This window comes from Tamandua tetradactyla, chromosome 8 (genome assembly GCF_023851605.1).
Source record: "Tamandua tetradactyla isolate mTamTet1 chromosome 8, mTamTet1.pri, whole genome shotgun sequence".
NCBI lineage: Eukaryota > Metazoa > Chordata > Mammalia > Pilosa > Myrmecophagidae > Tamandua > Tamandua tetradactyla.
The window spans coordinates 89,271,478-89,282,315 of record NC_135334.1 but is presented as its reverse complement, the minus strand read 5'-3'; positions in this window follow the sequence as shown (position 1 = coordinate 89,282,315).

Below are 10,838 nucleotides of genomic sequence, written 5' to 3'. Positions count from 1 at the left end.
TTCCTGACCAATTCCTGGCTAATACAATAAATAAAAGAATTATAAAACTGACTAGCCAGTCATTATTTTTCATTTATTTTTTGTGTACTAAATAATCTCTTTTGAGATTGCCAATTTTATTAGCATGGCATTCTCTTGAAATTTTAAAATTTCCCCTACATCCATGATATACAGGACAAAATCTTAATTTTATTTATTTTCTTTTTTACTTTTTTGAAAACTAGATTTGCCAGAGGCTTTGCTTTCTACGTTAGGAAGCATACAGTTCTTTGGTTTGTAAACTGCTGAGTTAGAAGTATATTTAGCTGCATGTATCAGAAAATGAAACTAACCATGGCTTAAACAAAGGTGTGTTTCTTTTTCTCACATAACATAGGCTTAGAGGTACTTGGTTGCTCCCATTGTACATTACTATACATCCACAGTGTCACTGGGGAGCCAGACTTACTCCGATTTTCATATTTTCTATCCCTAGCCCACTGGCTTTCCTCCTGGTGTTTGTGGTTGCATGGTTCCGAGATGAGTTAGGAACTCAGACATCAGGGGTACATTTTAAACAGAAAATGTGTTCTGGGAAGAGGTAGGCACTGCACCAGTTCTGTCTATATCCCTTTTTACCATGAAAACAAAAGCTTTCCAAGAAGTCCCCTCAATCACCTCCTGCTTATACCTCAGTGCTGAGATTTATTTCGCATGGACACTTCTAATATAAAGGGATTATGGGAAATGAATGATTTAACTTTCCAGATCCTATCCAAGAAGAAGGGAAAATTTGGATGAGGATTGGGTGTTAAGAATGTAGGATGATTTTCTTACATTCCACTCTGTTTCCATATCATTTTTCTTTACCTTGCTAAGTTATTGAGTTGATAAGGAATTTTGCTTATCTTATTTTGTTGTTGTAAAATAATGAGATCATTTTATGCTATGAATTTGACTATGGGGACAGCTTTTGACACACTGATTCTCACCGGTATCCTAAATGACCTGTAACTACTTTTGATTTCCTCTTTGAATGATGGCCTTTAAAAAAAGGGTTTTTAGTTTCTATAAGGTTGAGGATTTTATGCTTAAACTTTTATTCTTGACTTCTAAATTTATACATGTTAGGCAGAGAATGTAGCTCACACAATCTTACTTTTGGGGACTTATTGAACTTTTCTTGTTCTAGTATAAAATCAGTTTTTGTAAATGCTTCTCAAACATTTTAAAAGAACGTATATTTGTGTTTATAAAATAGTATATTGTAATATATATTTTATTGCTCAAATTCTTTATAACCCTCATTTTTTTGTGTTAATGTATCTGTGGAAGTTACCCAAATAATTATATGACTATTCATTTCTTCTTATATTTGTTAACTTTTTTAATAATCTGGTTCAATCTTTTGCAATTTGGCACTTAAATTTTATGACAATATACTTTGTTTTTGCTGGGACATTGTAGAGACATGGCAGTCTTGATTTCTGATAGGAGGATCTTGTATTTCTGAACTGGAGTCACACAATGAAGGAGGAAATTTATTACTTAATAATTTTGTGACCCTAAGTATATACTTAAACTCCCTGTGCCTCTCTTTCCTCATCTGTAAATTGGGAGAAATAATAATCCCTACTTCATCAGGTTGCTGAAAAGATTAAATGAGTTAATTCATGCAAAATGCTGGGAGTGGTGCCTGGAAACACTGAATAAGTGTTATCTACTATTATTACTATCAGTGTTTTCAGCCTGGCAGACATGTTGCTTCTAATAGCACAGCCAGGGCAGAATAAAATCTGCATTCTCAGGCCAATGGAATTGGCCTTGAAGTTCGTGTAAATTAGTTCCAGATTCTACAATAGTTTGTCAGTCTTAGTTGGCAGTTTTTTAAAATGCGTTTTTGATGTTTTCTGTATCTTCTTAGACTTTTATTGGGAGGTTGGAAGAGGTTGTGTCAGGGGTTACCAGTGAGTCACCTTTCAGACCAGAATACTTGTATCTAATTTTTAAAATAACCTGCTTCAATGTGATTCAAGTTAGATGGAGATTGACTCTATAATTCAATTGTGGGGTAGAAATAGCTATTACTGTGCTTTTCAGCTCTGGCCAGGCACTTTCTTAATGACTTCAAAAGACTTTGTGAAATATTTCAGAGAATCTTTTCATACTTATCAGGAGTTCATTTGAGAATTTAGGTCCCTTTTTTCCATATGTCATGAATTTCAGCGCTATCTTTTTGAATCATATCTGAAGTGTACTCTCTAAAACCAATCACAGAATCATCTCTAAATCACAGCTTCCTTTTAAGAATAATAAGTCTGACAGGCATCACACATAGACTGCAGAGCAGCCCTCATCCATTAGCCCACCCAACTGACCTTTGAATAACCCAGACCAGAAAAGAATAAGACCATAAACCTAAGAAGGCTCTAATCCTGGCTTGGCCTTGGTGATCCTATCAGCCCAGGAGTGGAAACAGCCTTTGACATGACATGGGGCGTGTCCGCACATAAATTCAACCTTGTATAATGAGAAGAGCATTTGAGTAAGAGTCAGAAGACAGAGGTTGTGATTCTGATTTCAAAACATACTGACTTTGTCACCTAATTCTCCAGAGTCTCAATTTTCTTATTTATTAAATAGGGGTAATACCCGAGGCCGTGCCTACCTCAACAATATCTTTTCCAGTCCCATGGAGCTCACAGTTAGAGGAGAGACATTAGGGTAAAGTGGTGGAGTGGATTGGCTTTGGAGACAGTCAGATGGGGATTTGAATACCAACTTTATCCATTTATTATTTGTTGTAACTTTGAGCAAATGATGTGTTCTTGGTGCCTCCGTTTCCTCATCTCTAAAATGGGGATAATGGGAGTGACTACGTCACAGGGTTGTTTTGAGAATTAAATGAAATAATGCACAATAAGCACTTAGCTCAGTTCCTGGCACAGGACAAACAGCCAATAAATGGCATGTATCTCAAATGCGACTGGTCATCTTTGAGCAGCCTTATATTTCACTCCCACGCTCACTTTAAGGTCAGACTCAGTAGTTTGTTCCATCTTTCCCAATGCCCTCTTTCCCCCCCCAAAAAATCCAACTCCAACAGGATTGGCAAATCATAATAGTGCTACTGAAGATTTCATGTAGATTCAGAGTAAGGAGTAAAATAATAATAATAATAATAATAATGAAATTTTATTGCTGCTTTCTATGTTTCAGGCAGGATGCTGAATACTTCCCATACAAGATCTAACTTCATTACATGCAATACAACATTTAAGGCAACCTCCCCTTGCATTTTCACTTCTGTCTCTATGGTGTCTTCCCTGTAGATTGTCAAGGTACTTCTCAAAATCCCCTCTATTGTCCCAAGAAATTCTGCTATTCCCTCCAATTTCATACCCTGAATAGCAAAACCCTATCAGAGATCCAGACTAGTTGCTTATCCCTCCCTAATTCATGCTGCTTAGAAACACCCCAGTTCATTCAGCCACGCCTGCTGTTAAGAGCTCCGGGAACAGTGGTCCTCATAGCTCTGTGCAGTCAGGAAGACTGTCTGGATTTCTATCTGGCTTCCTATTTCATCTCCTGTACCTGATGTTGTATCTGGTACAGGAAGCTCATAGGTAAATATTTATGTATAAACATATGTTCAATCAAATGTAGAGGCCAGAAGGAACTAGATATTTAACAAAGGAAGTGGTAATATGCTGTGGGATACTGTGAAAAAGAAAAGTGGCCTGGAGTGACATTGCTATTTGCAACAGACCTGGGAATATTTGTCATATGAGATAGAGTTGTGTATGCCCAGTTCTTTATAAACACTTTTTTAAAAAACATTTTTATTGTGAAATATAGCATATATACAAAAAAGCAACACATTTCAAAGTACATTTTAACAAGTAGCTATAGAACAGATTTCAAATTTTGGTACGGGTTACAACTCCACAAGTTAGGTTTTTCCTTCTAGCTGCTCCAAGACACTGGGTGTTAAAAAGAAATATCAATATAATGATTCAGTAGTCATACTCATTTGTTAAATGCTTACTTCTCTGTAATAACTTCTTCTCCATCGATCCTTCTCCCAATCTTTAGGGATATTTAGATTATGCTCATTCTAACATTTTTCATATGAAAAGGGGGTGCCAGCAATATGGGATGGGGGATGGAACTGCTTGATGTTCTTGGAGAGGCTGGCCCCTCTGGGCTTCAGGACTTATCTGGCCTAGGAACCACACGAAAGTTTTAGGTTTCTGAAAAGCAAATGTAGTGTGTGAAACTTTTGTAGGATCTCAGATAGAGCCCTGGGTGTTCTTTAGGGTTAATAGGAATGATCCTGGTTGGGGTTTGGCAAACCGCGGCAATTAGCAATATCTAGGTGAAGCAAGAGTAGCTTCCAGAATAGCCTCTTGATTCTATTTGAACTCTCTTAGCCACTGATACCTTATTTTGTTGCATTTCTTTTGGTCAAGAAGGCATTGTCAGTCTCATGGTGCCAGGGCCATGTAAGTACCTTTAATATATGGCCATAGAGAGGAATTTATTTAGCATAGAAAATATATCATAGATATTAAATCTTCTAATCCATGTTGAAAAGTTTATTCTAATAGGTGGGTGAGTATATTCATAAACCCAAAGTCTGAGAAAAGACAAGGGAGGTGAAGGGCCATTTTCCCAGATTCTGGGAGTCTCTCCATTGCTCTTTGCAATTGTTCCTAGAAGGTGTTTCTATTGTTAATTCTTTGACAATCTCCAATACACTTTTAGAACATCCACCATTCCAAGCAATAAAGATTTCTGGTATTTCCTGGTGTCAACCTTTCCTGAACGATATGGCCACCAATGCATGTCTGTTCATAGTGACCATCCTGTTTTCCCCCATTATTACTTTTTTCATCAGTTTTCCAAACAGATTTAAATATCTCATTAATTCTGATATCATATCATCCTATTTCCGGTGAGATTTTTTTTTTTTTTTAGCAAAATTCCATGCACTCACTTCTCCCAATTTTCTCATCTCACATTCTCTCCTCAGCTCAGTTCACTTGGTCTTTGTTCCCACATTCCCTGGAAATGGCTGTTTCTGAGGTCATCAATGCCCCCGTTCTTGCCAAAGCTGGGCTCGGTTCTCTCTAGCACAATTTTTTAATTATTTCATACCCTTGTAAATGTATCACAAGGGCATCAACAGTAGAAGGAAGGAGGGGATCAATATTAAGATACAAAATAGCCATAGCACCTACAGCAATTCAAAACTGGTTGGATATGGGAGATAAAAGATAAGATAACAGTCAAAGATGATCTACATTTTCTAGTTTGGGTGACTGGAAGGATGGTAATGCTATTTGTTAGAAATGTGAGGTGCTCAGATTTGAGGTGCTATTAGTTAGCATTTGACCAGAAAACTGGGGTTGAACAGAGAGAGGTATTCAAAGAAACAATGGGAAATCAAAGAATAGGACAAAGCAGATGAGGACGTCTGCCTAATTTTGCTGGTCTTTCTCCCTCAAAGCCCAAACTTGGGATTCAGTTCTTGCCACACTGATCACATGGCTGGAAGAAGCAAAGAAACGGAGGCAGCCCAAAGCAGCCAGGGCCCTTATGGCTTTATGCACTTAGAAGTAGGAGATATGAGATGGGTGGTCAGGTCTGCCTGGTGGGAGAAGCCCCGGGGTCAATGAACTACTCTTGCCACACTGGAGGAAGAAGAACGATCAAGAAAGTCCTGCTGATGTTGTGACCTTCTAAAATAGAAGTTGGCAAGCTAACAACTGTGGGCCAAATGTGGCCTTTTGCCTGCTTTCATACAACCCATGAGCTAAGAATGGTTTTTACATTTTTAAGTGTTGGCGGAAAAAGAAAATCAAAAGAAGAATGATATTTCATGACATAAGAAAATTGCATAAAATTTAAATTTCAAAGTCTATTCAAGTTTTACTGGAACACATTCACACCCATTCAATTATATAATGTCTATGGCTATGGTTAGTTGTAACAACAGAGATTTGTTTGCAATAGACTGCAAAGCCTGAAATAATTACTATCTGTCCCTTTACCAAAAAAGTTTGCTGGCCCTTGCTCTAAAGCCCAGTGATGTCACCCAAGAAAACAAGGCCTAATAAGATTTTTAAAATTTGACCCTTCTGGCACAGAATTTCTGTTTGAGGTCATGAAAAATTTGGGTAACAGATGGTGGTAGTGGTGGTACAATATTGCAAATGTAATAAATACACTGAATTTTCTGTAGTAATGGTTAAAATGGGAAATTTTGTGTTGTGTACATTTTACCACAATAAATAAAGATGTGAATCTGGCCCATAGCAATTCCTCATCCCTGGGAGAAGCAAGGAAGAGCGTGGTAAGAGAAAGAGTGGTCTCAAACGCCTTCCTATAAAAGCAGCTGCATAACAAGGTCAGCACATAAAAGGAGGAGCAGGAAGCAAGGCTGCAGATTGCAAATTTAGTTTGAGGTGCTTTGGTGACATCTGTAGTCTAGGAGGTGACCAGTCTTTTCAGTATGAGTCACAGGAGACAGAGTTGGAGATATGGCTTCGTGAGACATCTCTACAGAGAGAAGAGAGAATCTGTTGATATGATTGTCCAGGCAGAATATAGACAGATGAGAAGAGAGCAGACTAGGATTGCCAGAGAAAATAATCTAGCAACCCTACTGGGGACAGAACTCTGGCATTTAAGGTGTGGGTAGAAAAAAAAAAGCCAATAAACAAAATAGGAAAGGAAAAATCAGAAGAGTAGGATCCTTCTTAAGGCACTTTGTCCCAGGAACCACTAATAACCTTGGGGAGGGTGGTGTGATGGGAACAGTGAGTGCAGGAGACAGTAGCTTGGAAGGAGAAAGAAACAACAAATGCAAATTCTCCTCTCCAGAAGTTTGCCAGTGCTGCAAAGGAACACAGGATGGCAGGTTGAGGAGGGATCTTGAGATGATGGATGGGTTTAAGATATTAGGAGCCAGGTGAATTCTTATGTGTCAGGCACTATGCCAAGCACTTTATTTGCATGATGATGTTTGATACAGCAAATATTGATGAAGGTGGAGAAGGCAGTGGAAAGTGGCTGAAGCTATGATGGAATGTACCTCTGTTGGTACCTTAGGCTGGGTTACTACTCTCATGAGGGTCCCCTTCTCATCATCATCATGATCCCTACCACACCCATCACCGTAGAAAACAATGTTAGTTAAATCACTGGCAAAAAAGAAACGAAGCCTTGAGTCTATACTGCTTTATAAACCATATATTGTCACAGTTCACAGTGACCTATGAAAGGACTCTATGGCTTTTAGTTCCTCACTTTGAGACCTGCCATCATGTACATGCCACCCTAATTCTCACCTAAGCCACCCTTCTCAGAAATTTTACCCAAGTGGGAAACAGTGACACCAACGATAATAGTGAGGCTGAGGATGGTCGCAAACGCTTGGAGAGCACTTAGTGTCCGGCACTGTTTCAAGGAGTGAAAGACATGGGCTGATCCATACGTGCTAATAGCTTTCTGGGTTCTTAGTGATAATAATAGTAGGAGTGACCAACGCAAGTTGAATTCTTACATGTCAGGCACTATGCCAAGCATTTTATTTGCATGATGATGGAATATATTTGATAGAACAAGATTGCTATGGAGAGAAGAACCAGGTGAAGAAGATTAGCTGTGGACAGAATAGGGAAGCTTTTGCTCTGTGACAGGAGGGTGAGAAGAAAGAATGGCACAGATGCACTCTGGTGTGTCGATAGAGCAGAGAGGTGCAGAGAGGACCAAGCATAGTGGCTTCATTTTCTCTGCAAAGAATGAGGTGTCTCACCTATGATGAGTAAGGGGGGACTCCTGTGTTAGATAAAACTCTAAAACACTAATATACCAAAAGGCAGAAATGACTGAATATAGCTGATGTGTTTTGCTCCCTTAAAGCAAAACACGAACAAGGAATTATGTAGACTGCAGGAAGGGTTCTCTGGTTTTGGAGATTTGTGACATGGCCAGGCAGCCCCCACACCCATATTTGAAGTTGGCATTCAGTCCCAATGGATGCATTCAGTTGCTTTCCATGGACAATGCCTGAGTCCTTGGGTCAGCCCAGGACTCTCTCGAACCTTTCATCTCTTGGACCCATTCCTATTTCCTGAAAATCAGGGCTGTAAGGCTGGACCACTCAGCCTTAGTGTGGAAAAGAAAACATTAGCATCTTGCAACAGCCACACTAGAATGTCCCTACAAATCCCTGTTTTGTCCCCAAAACCTCTTTTTCTCCCCCAAGGAACCCCTCCATCTCTCATACACCTCATGGGGTCAGTCAGTTTGAGACAGGTTCATGGGCAAAAGCAGTCCAGGGAGAGGCAGGCCCAACCTTTCCCTTAGGAACAAACCAGTGCTGCTGAACCCATCTTTATGAAAGGCGCTTTTTGTTGGGAACCTATAATTTCATTCGCAACTTTGGTAAGATAATTACATGATGCTAGTGAGAGACAACGTGATGAATAACTGTTTATTTTCAAAGGAGACATATTTCATGCACTTGATGCATAATGGGGTCAGAGACACAGCAAGCTGTCACCATGTTTTCTGTGTAATTTAACCGCCTGGCAGAGTTCTACAAGGGAAACAGAAAATCTCTTTATGGTAGATAATATCATATTCTGGCCTTGCTCAGAAGCCATATTTTGGAGGCAACGTTTGTAAATACCTTGCTGTCGAGCAGTTGTCAGCCTTGGGGCTCTTTCTGCTCCAACTTCAGACTCTCTCCAACTCCAGGTCCCAGCATAACCGGGCTATGAGGCAGATAGTTTGTAAATAACCTCAGCTCCCCACCTGATGGGGCTCACACACCCGGGGTGCAGTGAAGCGGGTTAGATCGGCTGAAGCCTTGGCCAAGCACCACGTCATTTTCACCACAGATCAGAACAGGTTCTAGAATCAACCCTTCATTTCTCAGAGGTTTTGAGCACTGCATGTAATAAAAACACAGAAATAATGAATTAAAAGTTTGGACCAGCACAAATAATGTTCATGGTTAACATGTATTGGGTGATTTACTGTGAGCCTTCTCTGAAGCCCTGGACATGAATTGACTCAGTAAATCCTCACAAGAAGTGGACAGATAGATAATATCATCATCATTATTGTGTAGTTGAGGAAACTAAAGAACTTACCAAAAATTATTCAGTCAGTAGTGGCTGAGCCAGAATTCCAACACACAGAGCGTGAGTGTGGGGCCTAGCAGCTTTACCATGATATCATATTGTAGTGATTCCTGTGGTGGCCACCCAGATCCCTCACCTTCAGGACCAAAACTCACATTTCAGAACGTAAATGGCTGAAGCCCAACACCTCACTGAGCCACCTGGCCAAGGCCACGTTCCCCCCGCCTCCCTGTGACAGGTCCATGTGGGGAGTTTGAAGGCCAGGACAACTCAGAAGGGCCATCCACAATTCGGAGCTCTCCACAGAATCAATTGAAAGTTTTCATTGTGACTGTGTTACAGTTCAACTCCTAGATCCACCCAATTCTGCCTCCTTCTCTCTCCTGCACATCTTGTTATCCTCAGCCCACCCCAATAAATTTTCTGTACACAAATCTCCAACTCAGTGTCTGCTTCCCCAGAGAGCCTGAATGGCAATGCTTCCTAAAACAAGGCTCAGCAGAAAAATTAAAACAGATGTACAAGCCACAGGATTGCTGTACTAATAGAATTGCAATGATTTTATTAAAGGTGAGCTGCCAGTTTACCTCTGAGTCTCCTGACAGGTGAAGAAAAAATGGACACATGAAGACAACAAAGTTAGGAATCTAGGGACCATCTTGGAGGCATTTTTGCTATCCCAAAGTCTGCATCTTTTTTTTTTTCATCACAATGAAAATACCTTTGTTGAATTTTTTCTGTTTATGTAGATAACACTTACTCATTGAAAAATTTTAAACACCGCATAAAGGTATAAGGTAGGAACTAAAAGCACCTCAAATCTCATTGCCCAGAAACCACCAATAACATTTTGCTCACTATCCTTTCATGTATCCTTTTGTGCATGCAGATGTAAATAATTTCTAAAAATAGCTCACCCTTCAGTATATATCCTGAATCTCATCCTTTCTCACCACCTCCACCCATCCCACACCAGTCAAAGGCAGCAACCTTCTCCTGATTGAACTACTGCAATATCCTTCTAACTGGTACCCCTACAATTTATCTTTCAACCAGAAGCCAGGGCACTGTTTGAAAAAAATTTACACACATCACCTAAGTATCCTGATGAAAACCTTCCAATGGCTGTGTGTCACTCCTGGACTGACCAGGAACCCCCGCACCAGAGTCTAGAAGACTCTCCTTGGTCTTGCCCCACCTGTCTTTCTGATCCCATCTCTTACCATGCCCCTCAGGCACTTTCCTTCTTGCTGTTTCTCAGGCACTTACACCAAGCATATTTCTCTTAGAGGCCTTTGCTTCGGTGCTTTTCTGCAAAGAACTCCCCCTCCCCCAAGTACCCGATGGCTTCCTCCTTGATTTCATTTAGGTCTCTGCTCAAATGTCACCTCCCCCAAATCTCTGTCCACTTTATCTAAAATAGCAGCCCTTCTCCCACTTATTCTTCCTTCCTTATCCCATCACCTTGCCTAGTTGTCCTCATTTTCACTTGAAATCGTATATCTGTTTTACTTATTTATTGTCTCTCCTCCATTCAAATGTATATTCCATGATAGCAGGGTCTTTGTCTTTTTTGTTTATCGCCCAGGGCACAGAGTAGTGCGCCTGGCACATGCTAGGTGCCCGATAAATACCTGCAAAATAGAATAACTAAGTAAATAAATGATCCATTTAGATTTGACTATATATTGTAAGGTTCAT